General features: G+C 52.6%; 1 protein-coding gene and 1 pseudogene across 1 annotated transcript in view; one reads left to right on the top strand and one right to left on the bottom strand.

Annotated features, from left to right (window-relative positions):
- The window catches only part of LOC125456566 (dynactin subunit 1-like), a 216,923-nt gene extending 209,756 nt beyond the window's left edge, over window positions 1-7,167 (bottom strand). The window contains exon 1 of the mRNA XM_059650884.1: window positions 7,095-7,167. The gene's annotated coding sequence lies outside the window, so the exon portion shown is untranslated. The remainder of the gene's footprint in view (window positions 1-7,094) is intronic.
- LOC125456508 (ubiquitin-like modifier-activating enzyme 5) overlaps window positions 6,923-25,036 on the top strand; it is a 100,833-nt pseudogene continuing 82,719 nt past the window's right edge.

Genomic DNA, 25,036 nt, shown 5'->3' with positions numbered 1-25,036 from the left:
GAGGGGAGGGGAGGAGACTGTCATGTACTGCAGTGTGGGGGAAATTGGCGGGTAGGGGGAGGAGACTGTCATGGACAGGAATGTGGGGGGAAATGGGGGGAGGGGAGGAGACTGTCATGTACAGCAATGTGGGCGGAAATGCGGGGGGAGGTGGTCAGACTTTCATGTACCGGGATGTGGGGGAAATGCTGGGGGGGGAGTCAGATTGTCATGTACAAGAACGTGGGGATATGGGGGGGGGGGGGGGGGGGGGGGGGGGGGAGAAACGGATCGTCGTGTACAGGAATGTGGGGGAAATGGGGGGAGGGAGTCAGACTGTCATGTACAGGAACGTCAGGGAAATGGGGGGGAGGGGAGGAACCTGTCATGTACAGGAATGTGGAAGAAATGGGGAGGGGAACTGTCATGTACAGGAATATGGGGGAAATGGGGGGGGAGGGGTGGAGAGGAGACTGTCATGTAAAGGAATGTGGGGGAAATGGGGGAGAGGGGTGGAGAGGAGACTGTCATGTACAGGAATGTGGGGGACATGGGGAGGGGGGGAGGTGGTCAGACGGTCATGTACAGGAATGTGGGGGAAATGGCGGGTGGAAGGAGTCAGATTGTCATGTACAGGAACGTGGAGGAAATGGGGGGGAGGGGGTCAGATTGTCATGTACAGGAATGTGGGGAAATGGGCAGATTGTGATGCACAGCAATGTAGAGGAAATGGGAGGAGGTTTCAGACTGTCATGTACAGCAATGTAGGGGAAGTGGGGAGAGGGGGTCAGACTGTCATGTACAGGAATGTCGGGGGAAGGCGGCGGGGAAGACTGTCATGTACAACAATGTGGGGAAATGGGGGGGGAGGAGACTGTCATGTACAGCAATGTGGGGGAAATGGAGGGGAGGAGACTGTCATGTACAGCAATGTGGGGGAAATGGCGGGGAAGACTGTCATGTACAGGAGTGTGGGGGAAACGGGGGGAGGGAGTCAGAGTGTCATGTAGAGGAATGTGTGGGAAATGGGGGGGGAGGGGATGGAGACTCATGTACAACAATGTGGGGGAAATGGGGGGGAGGGGAGGGGACTGTCATGTACAGGAGTGTGGGGAAAATTGGGGGGAGGTGGTCAGAATTCCATGTAAGGGAATGTGGGGGAAATGTGGTGGGGGGGAGAGAGACTGTCATGTACAGGAATATGCGCGGAAATGGGGGGAGGGGGCCAGATTGTCATGTACAGCAATGTGGGGGAAATGAGGGGAGGGGGAGGAGACTGTCATGCACAGGAATTTGGGGGAAATGGAGGGGGGAGGGAATCAGACTGTTATGTACAGCAATGTGTGATAAATGTGGGGGGGAGGGGACGAGACTGTCATGTACAGGAATGTGGGGGAAATGGCAGGGGAGACTGTCATGTACAGGAATGTGGGGGAAATGGCAGGGGAGGCTGTCACGTACAGGAATGTGGTGGAAATGGCGGGGGAGACTGTCATGTACAGGAATGTAGGGGAAATGGGGGGAGGGGGTCAGATTGTCATGTCCAGGAATGTGGGGGAAATGGGGGCGGAGGGGAGGAGACTGTCATGTACAGGAGTGGGGGGGGAATGGGGAGGGGAGACTGTCATGTACAGGAATGTGGGGAAATGGGGGGGGGAGGGGGAGGAGACTCATGTACAGCAATGTGGGGGAGGGGGAGGAGACTGTCATGTACAGGAATGTGGGGGAAATGGGGTGGGAGGGAGTCAGACTGTTATGTACAGCAATGTGGGATAAATGGGGGGGGGGGCGAGGGGAGGAGACTTATGTACAGGAATGTGGGGGAAATGGGGGGGGAGACTGTCATGTACAGGAATGTGGGGGAAATGGGGGGGGGGGAAGAGAGACTGTCATGTACAGGAATGTCGGGGGAAATGGGGGGAGCGGGGCAGATTGTCAGGTACAGGAATGTACAGGGCGGAATGGGGGAAATGGGCAGATTGTGATGCACAGCAACGTAGGGGAAATCGGAGGAGGGGGTCAGACTGTCATGTACAGGAATGTAGGGGAAATGGGGAGAGAAGGTCAGACTGACATGTACAGCAATGTAGGGGAAATGGGGGGAGGGGGTCAGACTGCCATGTACAGGAATGTCGGGGGAAGGCGGCGGGGAAGACTGTCATGTACAACAATGTGGGGAAATGGGGGGGGGGAGGAGACTGTCATGTACAGCAATGTGGGGGAAATGGAGGGGAGGAGACTGTCATGTACAGCAATGTGGGGGAAATGGCGGGGGAGACTGTCATGTACAGGACTGTGTGGGAAATGGGGGGGGATGGAGTCAGATAGTCAGGTAGAGGAAAGTGGGGGAAATGGGGGGGAGGGGATGGAGACTCATGTACAGCAATGTGGGGGAAAGGGGTGGGGAGGGGGAAGGGGAGGAGACTATCATGTACAGGAATGTCGGGGGAAGGGGGCGGGGAAGACTGTCATGTACAGGAATGTGGGGAAATGGGGGGGAGGAGACTGTCATGTACAGCAATGTGGGGAAATGGGGGTTGACTGTCATGTACAGGAATGTGGGGGAGGAGACTGTCATGTACAGCAATGTGGGGGAAATGGCGGGGGAGACTGTCATGTACAGGAGTGTGTGGGAAATGGGGGGGGGAGGGAGTCAGATTGTCATGTAGAGGAATGTGGGGGAAATGGGGGGAGGGAGTCAGATTGTCATGTACAGCAATGTGGGGGAAATGGGGGGAGGGGAGGAGACTGTCATGTACAGGAGTGTGGGGAAAATTGGGGGGAGGTGGTCAGAATTCCATGTACAGTAATGTGTGGGAAATGTGGGGGGGGGAGAGGGAGACTGTCATGTACAGGAATATGTGGGAAATGGGGGGGAGGGGGCCAGATTGTCATGTACAGCAATGTGGGGGAAATGGGGGAGGGGAGGAGACTGTCATGTACAGGAATTTGGGGGAAATGGCGGGGGTAGGGAATCAGACCGTTATGTTCAACAATGTGGGATAAATGGGGGAGGGGAGGAGCCTGTCATGTACAGGAATGTGGGGAAAGTGGGGGGGAGGAGACTGTCATGTACAGGAATGTGGGGGAGGGAGTCAGATTGTCATGTACAGGAACGTGGGGGAAATGGGCAGGGAGGGGGAGGAGACTGTCATGTAAAGGAATGTGGGGGAAATGGGGGGGGGAGATAGACTGTTATGTACAGGAATGTGGGGAAAGTGGGGGGGAGGAGACTGTCATGTACAGGAATGTGGGGGAGGGAGTCAGATTGTCATGTACAGGAATGTGGGGGAAATGGGCGGGGAGGGGGAGGAGACTGTCATGTAAAGGAATGTGGGGGAAATGGGGGGGGGAGATAGACTGTCATGTACAGGAATGTCGGGGGAAATGGGGGGAGCGGGGCAGATTGTCATGTACAGAAACGTGGGGAAATGGGGTGAGAGGGGACGAGACTGTCATGTACAGGAACGTAGGGGAAATGGGGGGGAATGGGGAGGAGACAGTCATGTTCAGGAATGTGGGGGAAATGGTGGGGTGTGAGATATGGTCAGACTGTCATGTACAGCAACGTGGGATAAATGGCGGGGAGGGGAGGAGACTGTCATGTGCAGGAATGTGGGGGAAATGGCAGGGGAGACTGTCATGTACAGTAATGTGGGGGAAAGAGACCGTCATGTACAGGAATGTGAGGGAAATGGGGGGGGGGAGGGAAGAGGTGGTCAGACTGTCATGTACAGTAATATGGGGGAAATATGGGGAGGGGGGGAGACTGTCATGTACAGCAATGTGGGGGGTAATGGGGGGGAGACTGTCATGTACAGGAATGTGGGGGGAATTGGGGGTGGAGACAGTCATGTACAGGAATGTGGGGGGAAATGGGGGGAGACTGTCATGTACAGGAATGTGGGGGGACGACCGTCATGTAAAGCAATGTGGGGGAAATGGCGGGGAGGTGGTCAGACTGTCATGTATGGAAATGTTGGGGAAATGGCGGGGGAAATGTGGGGCGGGGAGACTCATCTACAGAAATGTGGGGGCAACTGGGGGGGAGGGGTGAGACTGTCATGTACAGGAATGTGAGGGAAATGGGGGGGAGACTGTCACGTACAGGAATATGGGGTGAAATAGGGGGGGAGGGGGAGGGAACTGTCACGTACAGGATTGTGGGGGAAATGGCGGGGGAGGGGAAGGAGGAGACTGTCATGCACAGGAATGTGGGGGAAATGTGGGGGGGGGGGGGGAGTCAGATTTTCATGTATGGGGGGTGGGGGAAATGGGGGGGGAGGTGGTCATGGACAGGAATGTGGGGGGAAATGGGGGGAGGGTGGAGAGACTGTCATGTACAGGAATGTGGGAAAAAATGGGGGTGGGGGGAAGACTGTCATGTACAGGATTGTGGGGGAAATGGGCGGGGAGGGGGGAGGAGACTGCAATGTACAGGAATGTGGGGGAAATGGGGGCGGGGAGGTGGTCAGACAGTCATGTACAGGAATGTGGAGGAAGTGGGGGGGGGAAGACGGTCATGTACAGGAAGGTGGGGGGAACAGGGGGGAAGGTGTCAGAATGTCATGTACAGGAATTTGGGGGAAATGGGGGTGAGGGGGGGAAACTGTCATGTACAGCAATGTGGGGTGAAATGGGGGACGGGAGAGTGTCATGTACAGGACTGAGGGGGAAATTGGGCGGAGAGGGGAGGAGACTGTCATGTACAGGAATGTGGGGGAGGTGGGAGGGAAATGGGGCGGGGGGGGTGGGGTGTCAGATTGTCCTGCACAGGAATGTGGGGGAAAGAAGGGAGACTGCAATGTACAGGAATGTGGGGGAAATGGGTGGGGAGGGAGTCGGATTGTCAGGTACAGGAACGTGGGGGGGAAGACGGTCATGTACAGGAAGGTGGGGGGAAATTGGGGTGGGGAGGGTGTCAGAATGTCATGTACAGGAAGGTGGGGGGAAATTGGGGTGGGGAGGGTGTCAGAATGTCATGTACAGGAAGTTGGGGGAAATGGGCGTGAGGGGGGGAGACTGTCATGTACAGCAATGTGGGGTGAAATGGGGGACAGGAGAGTGTCATGTACAGGACTGAGGGGGAAATTGGGGGGCGACGGGAGGAGACTGTCATGTACAGGAATGTGGGGGAAATGGGGGAGGGAGACTGTCATGTACAGGAATGTGGGGGAGGTGGGAGGGAAATGGTGGGGAGGGTGTCAGATTGTCCTGTACAGAAATGTAGGGGAAATGGGGGGAGAGGGGAGACTGTGATGTACGGGAATGTAGGAGAAATTGGGGCGGAGGAGAAGGGAGGACACGGTCATGTACAGGAATGTGGCGGGGGGGGGCGCGAGACTGTCATGTACAGGAATGTGGGGGGGGAGACTGTCATGTACAGGAATGTTGGGGGGGGGAGACTGTCATGTACAGGAATGTGGGGGAAATGGGGGGAGAGGGGAGACTGTTATGTACAGGAATGTAGGAGAAATGGGGGGGAAGGGAGGACACGGTCATGTACAGGAATGTGGGGGGGGGGGGGAGTGTCATGTACAGAAATGTGGGGGAAATGGGGGGAGAGGGGAGACTGTGATGTACGGGAATGTAGGAGAAATTGGGGGGGAGGAGAAGGGAGCACACGGTCATGTACAGGAATGTGGCGGGGGGGGCGCGAGACTGTCATGTACAGGAATGTGGGGGGGGGAGACTGTCATGTACAGGAATGTGGGGGGGGGGCGAGACTGTCATGTACAGGAATGTGGGGGGAGAGACTGTCATGTACAGGAATGTGGGGGAAATGGGGGGAGAGGGGAGACTGTGATGTACGGGAACGTGGGGGGAGGGGAGCGAGACTGTGATGTACAGGAATGTGGGGGGGTGAGACTGTCATGTACAGGAATGTGGGGGGGGGCGCGAGACTGTCATGTACAGGAATGTGGGGGAAATGGGGGGAGAGGGGAGACTGTGATGTACAGGAATGGAGGAGAAATGGGGGGGCAGGACACGGTCATGTACAGCAATGTGTGGGGGTGGAGCGAGACTGTCATGTACAGGAATGTGGGGGGGGAGACTGTCATGTACGGGAATGTGGGGGAAATGGGGGGGGAGACTGTCATGTACGGGAATGTGGGGGAAATGGGGGGAGTGGGGAGACTGTGATGTACGGGAATGTGGGGGAAATGGGGGGAAAGGGGAGACTGTGATGTACGGGAATGTGGGGGAAATGGGGAGACTGTGATGTACGGGAATGTGGGGGAAATGGGGGGAGAGGGGAGACTGTGATGTACGGGAATGTGGGGGAAATGGGGGGAGTGGGGAGACTGTGATGTACGGGAATGTGGGGGAAATGGGGGGAGAGGGGAGACTGTGATGTACGGGAATGTGGGGGAAATGGGGGGAGTGGGGAGACTGTGATGTACGGGAATGTGGGGGAAATGGGGGGAGAGGGGAGACTGTGATGTACGGGAATGTGGGGGAAATGGGGGGGGGAGACTGTGATGTACGGGAATGTGGGGGAAATGGGGGGGGAGACTGTGATGTACAGGAATGGGGGGGGAGACTGTGATGTACGGGAATGTGGGGGAAATGTGGGGAGTGGGGAGACTGTGATGTACGGGAATGGGGGGGAAATGGGGGGAGAGAGGAGACTGTGATGTACAGGAATGTGGGGGAGAGGGGAGACTGTGATGTACGGGAATGTGGGGGAGAGGGGAGACTGTGATGTACGGGAATGTGGGGGAAATGGGGGGAGAGGGGAGACTGTGATGTACGGGAATGTGGGGGAAATGTGGGGAGTGGGGAGACTGTGATGTACGGGAATGTGGGGGAGAGGGGAGACTGTGATGTACGGGAATGTGGGGGAAATGTGGGGAGTGGGGAGACTGTGATGTACGGGAATGGGGGGGCGGGGGCAGGACACGGTCACGTACAGGACTGTGGGGGAGGGGAGTGACTGGAGATGGGCCGGGGCCTGGTCAGGCCGAACGGGCGAGTGGACGGCCGCAGAATGCTTGTCCCTCGCTCGCCGAACAGCGTCCTCGACTCGCGGAACCAGAACACGGCAGTCCCCGACCCACGCGCAGGGCCGCAACCCGCTGCGGCTCGGACCCAGGCCCCGAGGAGTCTCTCACCTTCCTCCAGGACCACGGAGACGGTTGGACAATGCTTCCGTCACTTCCGGCCGCACAGACACATCCGGCCACGAGCGGGTCCGACGCCGCGCGCAGCGTCAACGTCACCAACGGGCCACCCGACTCTGTCACAGTGAGTGTGTCTGTGTAACAGTGTACTTCACACCGATCCACCCGACTCTGTCACAGTGAGTGTGTCTGTGTAATAGTGTACTTCACACCGATCCACCCGACTCTGTCACAGTGAGTGTGTCTGTGTAACAGTGTACTTCACACCGATCCACCCGACTCTGTCACAGTGAGTGTGTCTGTGTAACAGTGTACTTCACACCGATCCACCCGACTCTGTCACAGTGAGTGTGTCTGTGTAATAGTGTACTTCACACCGATCCACCCGACTCTGTCACAGTGAGTGTGTCTGTGTAACAGTGTACTTCACACCGATCCACCCGACTCTGTCACAGTGAGTGTGTCTGTGTAACAGTGTACTTCACACCGATCCACCCGACTCTGTCACAGTGAGTGTGTGTGTGTAATAGTGTACTTCACACCGATCCACCCGACTCTGTCACAGCGAGTGTGTCTGTGTAACAGTGTACTTCACACCGATCCACCCGACTCTGTCATAGTGAGTGTGTCTGTGTAATAGTGTACTTCACACCGATCCACCCGACTCTGTCACAGTGTGTGTCTGTGTAACAGTGTACTTCACACCGATCCACCCGACTCTGTCATAGTGAGTGTGTCTGTGTAACAGTGTACTTCACACCGATCCACCCGACTCTGTCACAGTGAGTGTGTGTGTGTAACAGTGTACTTCACACCGATCCACCCGACTCTGTCATAGTGAGTGTGTCTGTGTAATAGTGTACTTCACACCGATCCACCCGACTCTGTCACAGCGAGTGTGTCTGTGTAACAGTGTACTTCACACCGATCCACCCGACTCTGTCACAGTGAGTGTGTCTGTGTAATAGTGTACTTCACACCGATCCACCCGACTCTGTCACAGTGAGTGTGTCTGTGTAATAGTGTAGTTCACACCGATCCACCCGACTCTGTCACAGTGAGTGTGTCTGTGTAATAGTGTACTTCACACCGATCCACCCGACTCTGTCATAGTGAGTGTGTGTGTGTAATAGTGTACTTCACACCGATCCACCCGACTCTGTCACAGTGAGTGTGTCTGTGTAATAGTGTACTTCACACCGATCCACCCGACTCTGTCATAGTGAGTGTGTGTGTGTAATAGTGTACTTCACACCGATCCACCCGACTCTGTCACAGTGAGTGTGTCTGTGTAACAGTGTACTTCACACCGATCCACCCGACTCTGTCACAGTGAGTGTGTCTGTGTAACAGTGTACTTCACACCGATCCACCCGACTCTGTCACAGTGAGTGTGTCTGTGTAATAGTGTACTTCACACCGATCCACCCGACTCTGTCACAGTGAGTGTGTCTGTGTAACAGTGTACTTCACACCGATCCACCCGACTCTGTCACAGTGAGCGTGTCTGTGTAACAGTGTACTTCACACCGATCCCCCCGACTCTGTCACAGTGAGTGTGTCTGTGTAATAGTGTAGTTCACACCGATCCACCCGACTCTGTCATAGTGAGTGTGTGTGTGTAATAGTGTACTTCACACCGATCCACCCGACTCTGTCATAGTGAGTGTGTGTGTGTAATAGTGTACTTCACACCGATCCACCCGACTCTGTCACAGTGAGTGTGTCTGTGTAACAGTGTACTTCACACCGATCCACCCGACTGTCACAGTGAGTGTCTGTGTAACAGTGTACTTCACACCGATCCACCCGACTGTCACAGTGAGTGTCTGTGTAACAGTGTACTTCACACCGATCCACCCGACTCTGTCACAGTGAGTGTGTCTGTGTAACAGTGTACTTCACACCGATCCACCCGACTCTGTCACAGTGAGTGTGTCTGTGTAACAGTGTACTTCACACCGATCCACCCGACTCTGTCACAGTGAGCGTGTCTGTGTAACAGTGTACTTCACACCGATCCACCCGACTCTGTCACAGTGAGCGTGTCTGTGTAACAGTGTACTTCACACCGATCCACCCGACTGTCACAGTGAGTGTCTGTGTAACAGTGTACTTCACACCGATCCACCCGACTCTGTCACAGTGAGTGTGTCTGTGTAATAGTGTACTTCACACCGATCCACCCGACTGTCACAGTGAGTGTCTGTGTAACAGTGTACTTCACACCGATCCACCCGACTGTCACAGTGAGTGTCTGTGTAACAGTGTACTTCACACCGATCCACCCGACTCTGTCACAGTGAGTGTGTCTGTGTAACAGTGTACTTCACACCGATGCACCCGACTCTGTCACAGTGAGTGTGTCTGTGTAATAGTGTACTTCACACCGATCCACCCGACTGTCACAGTGAGTGTCTGTGTAACAGTGTACTTCACACCGATCCACCCGACTCTGTCACAGTGAGTGTGTCTGTGTAACAGTGTACTTCACACCGATCCACCCGACTCTGTCACAGTGAGTGTGTCTGTGTAACAGTGTACTTCACACCGATGCACCCGACTCTGTCACAGTGAGTGTCTGTGTAACAGTGTACTTCACACCGATCCACCCGACTGTCACAGTGAGTGTGTCTGTGTAACAGTGTACTTCACACCGATCCACCCGACTCTGTCACAGTGAGTGTGTCTGTGTAATAGTGTACTTCACACCGATCCACCCGACTGTCACAGTGAGTGTCTGTGTAACAGTGTACTTCACACCGATCCACCCGACTCTGTCACAGTGAGTGTGTCTGTGTAACAGTGTACTTCACACCGATCCACCCGACTCTGTCACAGTGAGTGTGTCTGTGTAACAGTGTACTTCACACCGATGCACCCGACTCTGTCACAGTGAGTGTCTGTGTAACAGTGTACTTCACACCGATCCACCCGACTGTCACAGTGAGTGTCTGTGTAACAGTGTACTTCACACCGATCCACCCGACTCTGTCACAGTGAGTGTGTCTGTGTAATAGTGTACTTCACACCGATCCACCCGACTCTGTCACAGTGAGTGTGTCTGTGTAACAGTGTACTTCACACCGATCCACCCGACTCTGTCACAGTGAGTGTGTCTGTGTAACAGTGTACTTCACACCGATCCACCCGACTCTGTCACAGTGAGTGTGTCTGTGTAACAGTGTACTTCACACCGATCCACCCGACTCTGTCACAGTGAGCGTGTCTGTGTAACAGTGTACTTCACACCGATCCACCCGACTCTGTCACAGTGACCGTGTCTGTGTAATAGTGTACTTCACACCGATCCACCCGACTGTCACAGTGAGTGTCTGTGTAACAGTGTACTTCACACCGATCCACCCGACTCTGTCACAGTGAGTGTGTCTGTGTAACAGTGTACTTCACACCGATCCACCCGACTCTGTCACAGTGAGTGTGTCTGTGTAACAGTGTACTTCACACCGATGCACCCGACTCTGTCACAGTGAGTGTCTGTGTAACAGTGTACTTCACACCGATCCACCCGACTGTCACAGTGAGTGTCTGTGTAACAGTGTACTTCACACCGATCCACCCGACTCTGTCACAGTGAGTGTGTCTGTGTAATAGTGTACTTCACACCGATCCACCCGACTCTGTCACAGTGAGTGTGTCTGTGTAACAGTGTACTTCACACCGATCCACCCGACTCTGTCACAGTGAGTGTGTCTGTGTAACAGTGTACTTCACACCGATCCACCCGACTCTGTCACAGTGAGTGTGTCTGTGTAACAGTGTACTTCACACCGATCCACCCGACTCTGTCACAGTGAGCGTGTCTGTGTAACAGTGTACTTCACACCGATCCACCCGACTCTGTCACAGTGACCGTGTCTGTGTAATAGTGTACTTCACACCGATCCACCCGACTCTGTCACAGTGAGCGTGTGTGTGTAACAGTGTACTTCACACCGATCCACCCGACTCTGTCACAGTGAGTGTGTAATAGTGTAATAGTGTACTTCACACCGATCCACCCGACTCTGTCACAGTGAGTGTGTCTGTGTAACAGTGTACTTCACACAGATCCACCCGACTCTGTCACAGTGAGTGTGTCTGTGTAACAGTGTACTTCACACCGATCCACCCGACTCTGTCACAGTGAGTGTGTTTGTGTAATAGTGTACTTCACACCGATCCACCCGACTCTGTCACAGTGAGTGTGTCTGTGTAACAGTGTACTTCACACCGATCCACCCGACTCTGTCACAGTGAGTGCGTCTGTGTAATACTGTACTTCACACCGATCCACCCGACTCTGTCACAGTGAGTGTGTCTGTGTAACAGTGTACTTCACACCGATCCACCCGACTCTGTCACAGTGAGTGTGTCTGTGTAACAGTGTACTTCACACCGATCCACCCGACTCTGTCACAGTGAGTGTGTCTGTGTAACAGTGTACTTCACACCGATCCACCCGACTCTGTCACAGTGACTGTGTCTGTGTAATAGTGTACTTCACAACGATCCACCCGACTCTGTCACAGTGAGTGTGTCTGTGTAACAGTGTACTTCACACCGATCCACCCGACTCTGTCACAGCGAGTGTGTCTGTGTAACAGTGTACTTCACACCGATCCACCCGACTCTGTCACAGTGAGTGTGTCTGTGTAACAGTGTACTTCACACCGATCCACCCGACTCTGTCACAGTGAGTGTGTCTATGTAATAGTGTACTTGACACCGATCCACCCGACTCTGTCACAGCGAGTGTGTCTGTGTAATAGTGTACTTCACACGGATCCACCCGACTCTGTCACAGTGAGTGTGTCTGTGTAACAGTGTACTTCACACCGATCCACCCGACTCTGTCACAGTGAGTGTGTCTGTGTAACAGTGTACTTCACACTGATCCTCCCGACTCTGTCACAGTGAGTGTGTCTGTGTAATAGTGTACTTCACACGGATCCACCCGACTCTGTCACAGTGAGTGTGTCTGTGTAACAGTGTACTTCACACCGATCCACCCGACTCTGTCACAGTGAGTGTGTCTGTGTAATAGTGTACTTCACAACGATCCACCCGACTCTGTCACAGTGAGCGTGTCTGTGTAATAGTGTACTTCACACCGATCCACCCGACTCTGTCACAGTGAGTGTGCCTGTGTAACAGTGTACTTCACACCGATCCACCCGACTCTGTCACAGTGAGTGTGCCTGTGTAACAGTGTACTTCACACCGATCCACCCGACTCTGTCACAGTGAGTGTGTGTCTGTGTAACAGTGTACTTCACACCGATCCACCCGACTCTGTCACAGTGAGTGTGTCTGTGTAACAGTGTACTTCACACCGATCCACCCGACTCTGTCACAGTGTGTGTCTGTGTAATAGTGTACTTCACACCGATCCACCCGACTCTGTCACAGTGAGTGTGTCTGTGTAACAGTGTACTTCACACCGATCCACCCGACTCTGTCACAGTGAGTGTGTCTATGTAACAGTGTACTTCACACCGATCCACCCGACTCTGTCACAGTGAGTGTGTCTGTGTAACAGTGTACTTCACACCGATCCACCCCACTTTGTCACAGTGAGTGTGTGTGTGTAATAGTGTACTTCACACCGATCCACCCGACTCTGTCACAGTGAGCGTGTCTGTGTAACAGTGTACTTCACACCGATCCACCCGACTGTCACAGTGAGTGTGTCTGTGTAACAGTGTACTTCACACCGATCCACCCGACTCTGTCACAGTGAGTGTGTCTGTGTAACAGTGTACTTCACACCGATCCACCCGACTCTGTCACAGTGAGTGTGTCTGTGTAACAGTGTACTTCACACCGATCCACCCGACTCTGTCACAGTGAGTGTGTCTGTGTAACAGTGTACTTCACACCGATCCACCCGACTCTGTCACAGTGAGCGTGTCTGTGTAACAGTGTACTTCACACCGATCCACCCGACTCTGTCACAGTGAGCGTGTCTGTGTAACAGTGTACTTCACACCGATCCACCCGACTCTGTCACAGTGTGTGTCTGTGTAATAGTGTACTTCACACCGATCCACCCGACTCTGTCACAGTGAGTGCGTCTGTGTAATACTGTACTTCACACCGATCCACCCGACTCTGTCACAGTGAGTGTGTCTGTGTAACAGTGTACTTCACACCGATCCACCCGACTCTGTCACAGTGAGTGTGTCTATGTAATAGTGTACTTGACACCGATCCACCCGACTCTGTCACAGCGAGTGTGTCTGTGTAATAGTGTACTTCACACGGATCCACCCGACTCTGTCACAGTGAGTCTGTCTGTGTAACAGTGTACTTCACACCGATCCACCCGACTCTGTCACAGTGAGTGTGTCTGTGTAATAGTGTACTTCACAACGATCCACCCGACTCTGTCACAGTGAGCGTGTCTGTGTAATAGTGTACTTCACACCGATCCACCCGACTCTGTCACAGTGAGTGTGCCTGTGTAACAGTGTACTTCACACCGATCCACCCGACTCTGTCACAGTGAGTGTGCCTGTGTAACAGTGTACTTCACACCGATCCACCCGACTCTGTCACAGTGAGTGTGCCTGTGTAACAGTGTACTTCACACCGATCCACCCGACTCTGTCACAGTGAGTGTGTCTGTGTAACAGTGTACTTCACACCGATCCACCCGACTCTGTCACAGTGTGTGTCTGTGTAATAGTGTACTTCACACCGATCCACCCGACTCTGTCACAGTGAGTGTGTCTGTGTAACAGTGTACTTCACACCGATCCACCCGACTCTGTCACAGTGAGTGTGTCTATGTAACAGTGTACTTCACACCGATCCACCCGACTCTGTCACAGTGAGTGTGTCTGTGTAACAGTGTACTTCACACCGATCCACCCCACTTTGTCACAGTGAGTGTGTGTGTGTAATAGTGTACTTCACACCGATCCACCCGACTCTGTCACAGTGAGCGTGTCTGTGTAACAGTGTACTTCACACCGATCCACCCGACTGTCACAGTGAGTGTGTCTGTGTAACAGTGTACTTCACACCGATCCACCCGACTCTGTCACAGTGAGTGTGTCTGTGTAACAGTGTACTTCACACCGATCCACCCGACTCTGTCACAGTGAGTGTGTCTGTGTAACAGTGTACTTCACACCGATCCACCCGACTCTGTCACAGTGAGTGTGTCTGTGTAACAGTGTACTTCACACCGATCCACCCGACTCTGTCACAGTGAGTGTGTCTGTGTAACAGTGTACTTCACACCGATCCACCCGACTCTGTCACAGTGAGTGTGTCTGTGTAACAGTGTACTTCACACCGATCCACCCGACTCTGTCACAGTGAGTGTGTCTGTGTAACAGTGTACTTCACACCGATCCACCCGACTCTGTCACAGTGAGTGTGTCTGTGTAATAGTGTACTTCACACCGATCCACCCGACTCTGTCACAGTGAGTGTGTCTGTGTAACAGTGTACTTCACACCGATCCACCCGACTCTGTCACAGTGAGTGTGTCTGTGTAACAGTGTACTTCACACCGATCCACCCGACTCTGTCACAGTGAGTGTGTCTATGTAATAGTGTACTTCACACCGATCCACCCGACTCTGTCACAGTGAGTGTGTCTGTGTAACAGTGTACTTCACACCGATCCACCCGACTCTGTCACAGTGAGTGTGTGTGTGTAATAGTGTACTTCACACCGATCCACCGGACTCTTTCACAGTGAGTGTGTCTGTGTAACAGTGTACTTCGCACCGATCCACCCGACTCTGTCACAGTGAGTGTGTCTTTGTAACAGTGTACTTCACACCGATCCACCGGACTCTTTCACAGTGAGTGTGTCTGTGTAACAGTGTACTTCGCACCGATCCACCCGACTCTGTCACAGTGAGTGTGTCTGTGTAACAGTGTACTTCACACCGATCCACCGGACTCTTTCACAGTGAGTGTGTCTGTGTAACAGTGTACTTCACACCGATCCACCCGACTCTGTCACAGTGAGTGTGTCTGTGTAACAGTGTACTTCACACCGATCCACCCGACTCTGTCACAGTGAGTGTGTCTATGTAACAGTGTACTTCACACCGACCCACCCGACTCTGTCACAGTGAGTGTGTGTGTGTAACAGTGTACTTCACACCGATCCACCCGACTCTTTCACAGTGAGTGTGTCTGTGTAACAGTGTACTTCACACCGATCCACCCGACTCTGTCACAGTGAGTGTGTCTGTGTAACAGTGTACTTCACACCGATCCACCCGACTCTGTCACAGTGAGTGTGTCTGTGTAATAGTGTACTTCACACCGATCCACCCGACTCTGTCACAGTGAGTGTGTCTGTGTAACAGTGTACTTCACACCGATCCACCCGACTCTGTCACAGTGAGTGTGTCTGTGTAACAGTGTACTTCACACCGATCCACCCGACTCTGTCACAGTGAGTGTGTCTGTGTAACAGTGTACTTCACACCGATCCACCCGACTCTGTCACAGTGAGCGTGTCTGTGTAATAGTGTACTTCACACCGATGCACCCGACTCTGTCACAGTGAGTGTGTCTGTGTAATAGTGTACTTCACACCGATCCACCCGACTCTGTCACAGTGAGTGTGTCTGTGTAACAGTGTACTTCACACCGATCCACCCGACTCTGTCACAGTGAGTGTGTCTGTGTAACAGTGTACTTCACACCGATCCACCCGACTCTGTCACAGTGAGTGTGTCTGTGTAACAGTGTACTTCACACCGATCCACCCGACTCTGTCACAGTGAGTGTGTCTGTGTAACAGTGTACTTCACACCGATCCACCCGACTCTGTCACAGTGAGCGTGTCTGTGTAATAGTGTACTTCACACCGATCCACCCGACTCTGTCACAGTGAGTGTGTCTGTGTAACAGTGTACTTCACACCGATCCACCCGACTCTGTCACAGTGAGTGTGTCTGTGTAACAGTGTACTTCACACCGATCCACCCGACTCTGTCACAGTGAGCGTGTCTATGTAATAGTGTACTTCACACCGATCCACCCGACTCTGTCACAGTGAGTGTGTCTATGTAATAGTGTACTTCACACCGATCCACCCGACTCTGTCACAGTGAGTGTGTCTGTGTAACAGTGTACTTCACACCGATCCACCCGACTCTGTCACAGTGAGCGTGTCTGTGTAATAGTGTACTTCACACCGATCCACCCGACTGTGTCACAGTGAGCGTGTCTGTGTAATAGTGTACTTCACACCGATCCACCCGACTCTGTCACAGTGAGTGTGTCTGTGTAACAGTGTACTTCACACCGATCCACCCGACTCTGTCACAGTGAGTGTGTCTGTGTAACAGTGTACTTCACACCGATCCACCCGACTCTGTCACAGTGAGTGTGTCTGTGTAACAGTGTACTTCACACCGATCCACCCGACTCTGTCACAGTGAGTGTGTCTGTGTAACAGTGTACTTCACACCGATCCACCCGACTCTGTCACAGTGAGCGTGTCTGTGTAATAGTGTACTTCACACCGATCCACCCGACTCTGTCACAGTGAGCGTGTCTGTGTAATAGTGTACTTCACACCGATCCACCCGACTGTGTCACAGTGAGGGTGTCTGTGTAATAGTGTACTTCACACCGATCCACCCGACTCTGTCACAGTGTGTGTCTGTGTAACAGTGTACTTCACACCGATCCACCCGACTCTGTCACAGTGAGTGTGTCTGTGTAACAGTGTACTTCACACCGATCCACCCGACTCTGTCACAGTGAGTGTGTGTGTGTAACAGTGTACTTCACACCGATCCACCCGACTCTGTCACAGTGAGTGTGTCTGTGTAACAGTGTACTTCACACCGATCCACCCGACTCTGTCACAGTGAGTGTGTCTGTGTAACAGTGTACTTCACACCGATCCACCCGACTCTGTCACAGTGAGTGTGTCTATGTAATAGTGTACTTCACACCGATCCACCCGACTCTGTCACAGTGAGTGTGTCTGTGTAACAGTGTACTTCACACCGATCCACCCGACTCTGTCACAGTGAGTGTGTCTGTGTAACAGTGTACTTCACACCGATCCACCCGACTCTGTCACAGTGAGTGTGTCTGTGTAACAGTGTACTTCACACCGATCCACCCGACTCTGTCACAGTGAGTGTGTCTGTGTAACAGTGTACTTCACACCGATCCACCCGACTCTGTCACAGTGAGTGTGTCTGTGTAACAGTGTACTTCACACCGATCCACCCGACTCTGTCACAGTGAGTGTGTGTGTGTAACAGTGTACTTCACACCGATCCACCCGACTCTGTCACAGTGAGTGTGTCTGTGTAACAGTGTACTTCACACCGATCCACCCGACTCTGTCACAGTGAGTGTGTCTGTGTAACAGTGTACTTCACACCGATCCACCCGACTCTGTCACAGCGAGTGTGTCTGTGTAATAGTGTACTTCACACCGATCCACCCGACTCTGTCACAGTGAGTGTCTCTGTGTAACAGTGTACTTCACACCGATCCACCCGACTCTGTCACAGTGAGTGTGTCTGTGTAACAGTGTACTTCACACCGATCCACCCGACTGTCACAGTGAGTGTGTGTGTAACAGTGGACTTCACACCGATCCACCCGACTCTGTCACAGTGAGTGTGTCTGTGTAACAGTGTACTTCACACCGATCCACCCGACTCTGTCACAGTGAGTGTGTCTGTGTAATAGTGTACTTCACACCGATCCACCCGACTCTGTCACAGTGAGTGTGTCTGTGTAATAGTGTACTTCACACCGATCCACCCGACTCTGTCACAGTGAGTGTGTCTGTGTAACAGTGTACTTCACACCGATCCACCCGACTCTGTCACAGTGAGTGTGTGTGTGTAATAGTGTACTTCACACCGATCCACCCGACTCTGTCACAGTGAGTGTGTCTGTGTAACAGTGTACTTCACACCGATCCACCCGACTCTGTCACAGTGAGTGTGTCTGTGTAATAGTGTACTTCACACCGATCCACCCGACTCTGTCACAGTGAGTGTGTCTGTGTAACAGTGTACTTCACACCGATCCACCCGACTCTGTCACAGTGAGTGTGTCTGTGTAACAGTGTACTTCACACCGATCCACCCGACTCTGTCACAGTGAGCGTGTCTGTGTAACAGTGTACTTCACACCGATCCACCCAACTCTGTCACAGTGAGCGTGTCTGTGTAACAGTGTACTTCACACCGATCCACCCGACTCTGTCACAGTGAGCGTGTCTGTGTAACAGTGTACTTCACACCGATCCACCCGACTCTGTCACAGTGAGCGTGTCTGTGTAACAGTGTACTTCACACCGATCCACCCGACTCTGTCACAGTGAGTGTGTCTGTGTAACAGTGTACTTCACACCGATCCACCCGACTCTGTCACAGTGTGTGTCTGTGTAACAGTGTACTTCACACCGATCCACCCGACTCTGTCACAGTGAGTGTGTCTGTGTAACAGTGTACTTCGCACCGATCCACCCGACTCTGTCACAGTGAGTGTGTCTGTGTAACAGTGTACTTCACACCGATCCACCCGACTCTGTCACAGTGAGTGTGTCTGTGTAACAGTGTACTTCACACCGATCCACCCGACTCTGTCACAGTGAGTGTGTCTGTGTAACAGTGTACTTCACACCGACCCACCCGACTCTGTCACAGTGAGTGTGTCTGTGTAACAGTGTACTTCACACCGATCCACCCGACTCTGTCACAGTGAGTGTGTCTGTGTAACAGTGTACTTCACACCGATCCACCCGACTCTGTCACAGTGAGTGTGTCTGTGTAACAGTGTACTTCACACCGATCCACCCGACTCTGTCACAGTGAGTGTGTCTGTGTAATAGTGTACTTCACACCGATCCACCCGACTCTGTCACAGTGAGTGTGTGTGTGTAACAGTGTACTTCACACCGATCCACCCGACTCTGTCACAGTGAGTGTGTCTGTGTAACAGTGTACTTCACACCGATCCACCCGACTCTGTCACAGTGAGCATGTCTGTGTAACAGTGTACTTCACACCGATCCACCCGTCTCTGTCACAGTGAGCGTGTCTGTGTAACAGTGTACTTCACACCGATCCACCCGACTCTGTCACAGTGAGCGTGTCTGTGTAACAGTGTACTTCACACCGATCCACCCGACTCTGTCACAGTGAGTGTGTCTGTGTAACAGTGTACTTCCCACCGATCCACCCGACTCTGTCACAGTGAGCGTGTGTGTGTAATAGTGTACTTCACACCGATCCACCCGACTCTGTCACAGTGAGCGTGTCTGTGTAACAGTGTACTTCACACCGATCCACCCGACTCTGTCACAGTGAGTGTGTCTGTGTAACAGTGTACTTCACACCGATCCACCCGACTCTGTCACAGTGAGTGTGTCTGTGTAACAGTGTACTTCACACCGATCCACCCGACTCTGTCACAGTGACTGTGTCTGTGTAACAGTGTACTTCACACCGATCCACCCGACTCTGTCACAGTGAGTGTGTCTGTGTAACAGTGTACTTCACACCGATCCACCCGACTCTGTCACAGTGTGTGTCTGTGTAATAGTGTACTTCACACCGATCCACCCGACTCTGTCACAGTGAGTGTGTCTGTGTAACAGTGTACTTCACACCGATCCACCCGACTCTGTCACAGTGAGTGTGTCTGTGTAACAGTGTACTTCGCACCGATCCACCCGACTCTGTCACAGTGAGTGTGTCTGTGTAGTAGTGTACTTCGCACCGATCCACCCGACTCTGTCACAGTGAGTGCGTCTGTGTAACAGTGTACTTCACACCGATCCACCGGACTCTGTCACAGTGAGCGTGTCTGTGTAACAGTGTACTTCACACCGATCCACCCGTCTCTGTCACAGTGAGTGTGTCTGTGTAACAGTGTACTTCACACCGATCCACCCGACTCTGTCACAGTGAGTGTGTCTGTGTAACAGTGTACTTCACACCGATCCACCCGACTCTGTCACAGTGAGTGTGTCTATGTAATAGTGTACTTCGCACCGATCCACCCGACTCTGTCACAGTGAGTGTGTCTGTGTAATAGTGTACTTCACACCGATCCACCCGATTCTGTCACAGTGAGTGTGTCTGTGTAACAGTGTACTTCACACCGATCCGCCCGACTCTGTCACAGTGAGTGTGTCTGTGTAATAGTGTACTTCACACCGATCCACCCGACTCTGTCACAGTGAGTGTGTCTGTGTAATAGTGTACTTCACACCGATCCACCCGACTCTGTCACAGTGTGTGTCTGTGTAACAGTGTACTTCACACCGATCCACCCGACTCTGTCACAGTGAGTGTGTCTGTGTAACAGTGTACTTCACACCGATCCACCCGACTCTGTCACAGTGAGTGTGTCTGTGTAACAGTGTACTTCACACCGATCCACCCGACTCTGTCACAGTGAGTGTGTCTGTGTAATAGTGTACTTCACACCGATCCACCCGACTCTGTCACAGTGAGTGTGTCTGTGTAATAGTGTACTTCACACCGATCCACCCGACTCTGTCACAGTGAGTGTGTCTGTGTAACAGTGTACTTCACACCGATCCACCCGACTCTGTCACAGTGAGTGTGTGTGTGTAATAGTGTACTTCACACCGATCCACCCGACTCTGTCACAGTGAGTGTGTCTGTGTAACAGTGTACTTCACACCGATCCACCCGACTCTGTCACAGTGAGTGTGTCTGTGTAATAGTGTACTTCACACCGATCCACCCGACTCTGTCACAGTGAGTGTGTCTGTGTAACAGTGTACTTCACACCGATCCACCCGACTCTGTCACAGTGAGTGTGTCTGTGTAACAGTGTACTTCACACCGATCCACCCGACTCTGTCACAGTGAGCGTGTCTGTGTAACAGTGTACTTCACACCGATCCACCCAACTCTGTCACAGTGAGCGTGTCTGTGTAACAGTGTACTTCACACCGATCCACCCGACTCTGTCACAGTGAGCGTGTCTGTGTAACAGTGTACTTCACACCGATCCACCCGACTCTGTCACAGTGAGCGTGTCTGTGTAACAGTGTACTTCACACCGATCCACCCGACTCTGTCACAGTGAGTGTGTCTGTGTAACAGTGTACTTCACACCGATCCACCCGACTCTGTCACAGTGTGTGTCTGTGTAACAGTGTACTTCACACCGATCCACCCGACTCTGTCACAGTGAGTGTGTCTGTGTAACAGTGTACTTCGCACCGATCCACCCGACTCTGTCACAGTGAGTGTGTCTGTGTAACAGTGTACTTCACACCGATCCACCCGACTCTGTCACAGTGAGTGTGTCTGTGTAACAGTGTACTTCACACCGATCCACCCGACTCTGTCACAGTGAGTGTGTCTGTGTAACAGTGTACTTCACACCGACCCACCCGACTCTGTCACAGTGAGTGTGTCTGTGTAACAGTGTACTTCACACCGATCCACCCGACTCTGTCACAGTGAGTGTGTCTGTGTAACAGTGTACTTCACACCGATCCACCCGACTCTGTCACAGTGAGTGTGTCTGTGTAACAGTGTACTTCACACCGATCCACCCGACTCTGTCACAGTGAGTGTGTCTGTGTAATAGTGTACTTCACACCGATCCACCCGACTCTGTCACAGTGAGTGTGTGTGTGTAACAGTGTACTTCACACCGATCCACCCGACTCTGTCACAGTGAGTGTGTCTGTGTAAAAGTGTACTTCACACCGATCCACCCGACTCTGTCACAGTGAGCATGTCTGTGTAACAGTGTACTTCACACCGATCCACCCGTCTCTGTCACAGTGAGCGTGTCTGTGTAACAGTGTACTTCACACCGATCCACCCGACTCTGTCACAGTGAGCGTGTCTGTGTAACAGTGTACTTCACACCGATCCACCCGACTCTGTCACAGTGAGTGTGTCTGTGTAACAGTGTACTTCCCACCGATCCACCCGACTCTGTCACAGTGAGCGTGTGTGTGTAATAGTGTACTTCACACCGATCCACCCGACTCTGTCACAGTGAGCGTGTCTGTGTAACAGTGTACTTCACACCGATCCACCCGACTCTGTCACAGTGAGTGTGTCTGTGTAACAGTGTACTTCACACCGATCCACCCGACTCTGTCACAGTGAGTGTGTCTGTGTAACAGTGTACTTCACACCGATCCACCCGACTCTGTCACAGTGACTGTGTCTGTGTAACAGTGTACTTCACACCGATCCACCCGACTCTGTCACAGTGAGTGTGTCTGTGTAACAGTGTACTTCACACCGATCCACCCGACTCTGTCACAGTGTGTGTCTGTGTAATAGTGTACTTCACACCGATCCACCCGACTCTGTCACAGTGAGTGTGTCTGTGTAACAGTGTACTTCACACCGATCCACCCGACTCTGTCACAGTGAGTGTGTCTGTGTAACAGTGTACTTCGCACCGATCCACCCGACTCTGTCACAGTGAGTGTGTCTGTGTAGTAGTGTACTTCGCACCGATCCACCCGACTCTGTCACAGTGAGTGCGTCTGTGTAACAGTGTACTTCACACCGATCCACCGGACTCTGTCACAGTGAGCGTGTCTGTGTAACAGTGTACTTCACACCGATCCACCCGTCTCTGTCACAGTGAGTGTGTCTGTGTAACAGTGTACTTCACACCGATCCACCCGACTCTGTCACAGTGAGTGTGTCTGTGTAACAGTGTACTTCACACCGATCCACCCGACTCTGTCACAGTGAGTGTGTCTATGTAATAGTGTACTTCGCACCGATCCACCCGACTCTGTCACAGTGAGTGTGTCTGTGTAATAGTGTACTTCACACCGATCCACCCGATTCTGTCACAGTGAGTGTGTCTGTGTAACAGTGTACTTCACACCGATCCGCCCGACTCTGTCACAGTGAGTGTGTCTGTGTAATAGTGTACTTCACACCGATCCACCCGACTCTGTCACAGTGAGTGTGTCTGTGTAATAGTGTACTTCACACCGATCCACCCGACTCTGTCACAGTGTGTGTCTGTGTAACAGTGTACTTCACACCGATCCACCCGACTCTGTCACAGTGAGTGTGTCTGTGTAACAGTGTACTTCACACCGATCCACCCGACTCTGTCACAGTGAGTGTGTCTGTGTAACAGTGTACTTCACACCTATCCACCCGACTCTGTCACAGTGAGCGTGTCTGTATAATAGTGTACTTCACACCGATCCACCCGACTCTGTCGCAGTGAGTGTGTCTGTGTAATAGTGTACTTCACACCGATCCACCCGACTCTGTCACGGTGAGTGTGTCTGTGTAACAGTGTACTTCACACCGATCCCCCCGACTCTGTCACAGTGAGTGTGTCTGTGTAACAGTGTACTTCACACCGATCCACCCGACTCTGTCACAGTGTGTGTCTGTGTAATAGTGTACTTCACACCGATCCACCCGACTCTGTCACAGTGAGTGTGTCTGTGTAACAGTGTACTTCACACCGATCCACCCGACTCTGTCACAGTGAGTGTGTCTATGTAATAGTGTACTTCACACCGATCCACCCGACTCTGTCACAGTGAGTGTGTCTGTGTAACAGTGTACTTCACACCGATCCACCCGACTCTGTCACAGTGAGCGTGTCTGTGTAATAGTGTACTTCACACCGATCCACCCGACTGTGTCACAGTGAGCGTGTCTGTGTAATAGTGTACTTCACACCGATCCACCCGACTCTGTCACAGTGTGTGTCTGTGTAACAGTGTACTTCACACCGATCCACCCGACTCTGTCACAGTGAGTGTGTCTGTGTAACAGTGTACTTCACACCGATCCACCCGACTCTGTCACAGTGAGTGTGTGTGTGTAACAGTGTACTTCACACCGATCCACCCGACTCTGTCACAGTGCGTGTGTCTGTGTAACAGTGTACTTCACACCGATCCACCCGACTCTGTCACAGTGAGTGTGTCTGTGTAACAGTGTACTTCACACCGATCCACCCGACTCTGTCACAGTGAGTGTGTCTATGTAATAGTGTACTTCACACCGATCCACCCGACTCTGTCACAGTGAGTGTGTCTGTGTAACAGTGTACTTCACACCGATCCACCCGACTCTGTCACAGTGAGTGTGTCTGTGTAACAGTGTACTTCACACCGATCCACCCGACTCTGTCACAGTGAGTGTGTCTGTGTAACAGTGTACTTCACACCGATCCACCCGACTCTGTCACAGTGAGTGTGTCTGTGTAACAGTGTACTTCACACCGATCCACCCGACTCTGTCACAGTGAGTGTGTCTGTGTAACAGTGTACTTCACACCGATCCACCCGACTCTGTCACAGTGAGTGTGTGTGTGTAACAGTGTACTTCACACCGATCCACCCGACTCTGTCACAGTGAGTGTGTCTGTGTAACAGTGTACTTCACACCGATCCACCCGACTCTGTCACAGTGAGTGTGTCTGTGTAACAGTGTACTTCACACCGATCCACCCGACTCTGTCACAGCGAGTGTGTCTGTGTAATAGTGTACTTCACACCGATCCACCCGACTCTGTCACAGTGAGTGTCTCTGTGTAACAGTGTACTTCACACCGATCCACCCGACTCTGTCACAGTGAGTGTGTCTGTGTAACAGTGTACTTCACACCGATCCACCCGACTGTCACAGTGAGTGTGTGTGTAACAGTGGACTTCACACCGATCCACCCGACTCTGTCACAGTGAGTGTGTCTGTGTAACAGTGTACTTCACACCGATCCACCCGACTCTGTCACAGTGAGTGTGTCTGTGTAACAGTGTACTTCACACCGATCCACCCGACTCTGTCACAGTGAGTGTGTCTGTGTAACAGTGTACTTCACACCGATCCACCCGACTCTGTCACAGTGAGTGTGTGTGTGTAATAGTGTACTTCACACCGATCCACCCGACTCTGTCACAGTGAGTGTGTCTGTGT

This window comes from Stegostoma tigrinum, chromosome 1 (genome assembly GCF_030684315.1).
Source record: "Stegostoma tigrinum isolate sSteTig4 chromosome 1, sSteTig4.hap1, whole genome shotgun sequence".
NCBI lineage: Eukaryota > Metazoa > Chordata > Chondrichthyes > Orectolobiformes > Stegostomatidae > Stegostoma > Stegostoma tigrinum.
This window is presented reverse-complemented; position numbering and strand designations above follow the sequence as displayed.